The sequence below is a fragment of the Triticum urartu genome, chromosome 7 (assembly GCF_003073215.2).
Source record: "Triticum urartu cultivar G1812 chromosome 7, Tu2.1, whole genome shotgun sequence".
Lineage (NCBI taxonomy): Eukaryota > Viridiplantae > Streptophyta > Magnoliopsida > Poales > Poaceae > Triticum > Triticum urartu.
The window spans coordinates 250,934,785-250,937,460 of record NC_053028.1 but is presented as its reverse complement, the minus strand read 5'-3'; the positions used below and the strand labels follow the sequence as shown (position 1 = coordinate 250,937,460).

General features: G+C 49.9%; 1 long non-coding RNA gene across 1 annotated transcript; it reads right to left on the bottom strand.

Annotated features, from left to right (window-relative positions):
- Positions 1-824: 824 nt before the first annotated feature.
- On the bottom strand, positions 825-2,446 carry LOC125523614. The gene is made up of 3 exons (XR_007290312.1): positions 2,287-2,446; positions 1,655-2,187; positions 825-881 (listed from the first exon to the last, which is right to left on the bottom strand). It is a non-coding gene; the product is annotated as an uncharacterized LOC125523614 (long non-coding RNA).
- Between the last annotated feature and the right edge of the window lie 230 nt (positions 2,447-2,676).

Below are 2,676 nucleotides of genomic sequence, written 5' to 3'. Positions count from 1 at the left end.
TCAACGAAGGATATTCCTTCTCCCAGAAAGACCCAATCAGTCTCGGAATCCCAGTTACAAGACATTTTGACAATGGTAAATCAAGACCAGCAAGACCGCCCGATGTGCCGACAAATCCCGATAGGAGCTGCACATATCTCGGTCTCAGGGCACACCGGATGAACACTACGTACGGCAATGGAAGACCCCGAGTGAAGGGGTGGCACCGCAAGTGGCTCTAGGTTGGACCAACACTCAGAGGAGCACTGGCCCAGGAGGGTTAAAATAAAGATGACCCTCGGTTTGCAACCCTGAGGGAAAAGTTATAGGTTGTTAGGCAAATGTAAAACCAAGGTTGGGCCTTGCTGGAGGAGTTTTATTCAAAGCAAACTGTCAAGGGGGTCCCATAACCCCAACCGCGTAAGGAGCGCAAAATCAAGGAACGTAACACCGGTATGACGGAAACTAAGGCGGCAAGAGTGGAACAAAACACCAGGCATAAGGTTGATCCTTCCACCCTTTACCAAGTATATAGATGCATTAATTAAATAAGAGATATTGTGATATCCCAACATAATCATGTTCCAACAGGAGAAATCTTCAACTTCACCTGCAACTAACAATGCTATAAGAGGGGCTGAGCAAAAGCGGTAACATAGCCAAACAACGGTTTGCTAGGAAGGTGGGTTAGAGGCTTGACATGGCAATATGGGAGGCATGATAAACAAGTGGTAGGTAGCGCGACATAGCGATAGAATGTACAACTAGCAAGCAATGATAGAAGTGAAATCGAGGGTAATGGTCATCTTGCCTGTGATCCCGCAAGGAAGAAGAACGAGTCCATGAAGAAGACAAACGGACGTAGTCGAACGAATCCTCACAACTCCGGAACGAAACCGAAGCTAACAAGAGAAGAAAACAGGAAAGAAGCAAGCAACATGGTAAACACACAAGCATGGCATGATGCGCAACCAAGTATGATGCATGTCCAGTTTAATGAGGCATGACATGGTAAAGCGCACAAACAATACTACAAATTAAGTGGAGCACAACATGTAACTAGATGCATGTTGACGAAACACCACATTCGATTATTTAGTTTACTCCCGGTTAGGTACTCAACAATATTAAAGGTTGGTTAACATGCAAGAGGTGAGGCATAAATAAACTAACTAATTAGGAAAGTTTAAATGAGGCCGGAAATAACAAACAACAATTCTGAAAAATCCCCATATGCATATTATGAATTTGGTACTGTTCTGTCCTAAAACATATTTTAGAGTTGTCAAACATGCAAGATGAGTGCACCATGTTAAACTAGGCATTTTTCTACCCCAAATGCATATAAAGTTTAATTAAAACCGAGCTACGGTTAATTAGTTATGAACTAAATCATTTTAGCATGACAATGTGCAAATTAAATGCAAACCACATTTTAAACATCGATGAAAGTTGGAAATTATGAAACTAGACAAAATTCTAAGCATTTTACATGTTTACATCATTTTAATCCGATGCACTATTTGTGAGTTATTCAATGCATGAAGTTTAGGGGCTATTCTGTAAAACTGCACTCTCTGGAAATAGGTAAAATCGCTGGAGTGAAAAAAACATACGCGGGCCAAAACTGCTGGCCTGATAGTGCACAGGGGATCTTGGGCGGCTGCTCACATACCGGGTCATGGCCCAGGACAGCGGGGCCGGATCTGGAGGTGGGCCTTGACGCGGTGCAGCAGAAGCGGCCCAAGGCAAAGAGGCCGCATGCGCGATGCAGGCCCAGGAGTGTGAAGCAGAGGGTGTGGGGTCTTGGCGCGGGCGAGGTGGGCCTGGCGCTTCTCCACGCTAGCCCTTGATCGTGTCAATGAGGGGGAACGAGCGGGCACGGCTCGCTGGAAGCAGAGGCAAGTCCGACGCGGCTGGGGATCCGGCGAGGCGGCCTCGACGGGGACCGGCCGGAACGGGACTGGGACGGCGGGGGGTGGGCGGACGGGAGACCCGGCTTCGAGGCTCCAGATCCTGACGAGAGGGCGTCGGGGATGCAGTTCCCAGCCGGATTCGAGCGGTGGAGAGGCGGGGTGAATCCATGCGGCGACGGGGCTTGGTTGGCATGAGCATCGATGAAGGAGCTCCGTTGCGGAGGCAGCCGGATCTGGACGCAGCGTCTCGAGGTCGTGGAAGGTCCAGCCATGCTCCATGGTGCTGTTGCTCCTGCGCGGAGAACAAGAGAGAGAGGGAATCGGGTGAGAGAGAGAGAGAGCAATGAGGGAGAGAAGAGAAGGAGAAGGCCGGAAGGGAGGTAGGGCGCACAGGGTAGTGGAGCTCCGGCAACACAGCTTCTCCAGAAGACTGGTCGAGCAGGAGAGGATTTTTGGATCGGGGGCATGGGCGTCTGGTTGGCCAGGTACTGAAAATGAGGGACAAGACCAGGTGGGTAGCGGGATGGATCCCGAGAGAGTGGCGGCGGGGATGGGAGTGATGGGACATCTCCCAAGAAATTAGGGTTCGGTCTGATTATATAGGTAGGGAACTAGGCTTAGGGTCATATGGTCCAACGAGAAACCGATGATGGTTTTGGGATGTTTGGGGATGATCCGGATCCAACGGTCATAACTGCTCGGGTCGGGTTCGGGACAACTTCAGACGCGCACTCGAGGGGGTCGATGCACTATGCAAGGAGGGATTAGGTGGTTAGTAGGG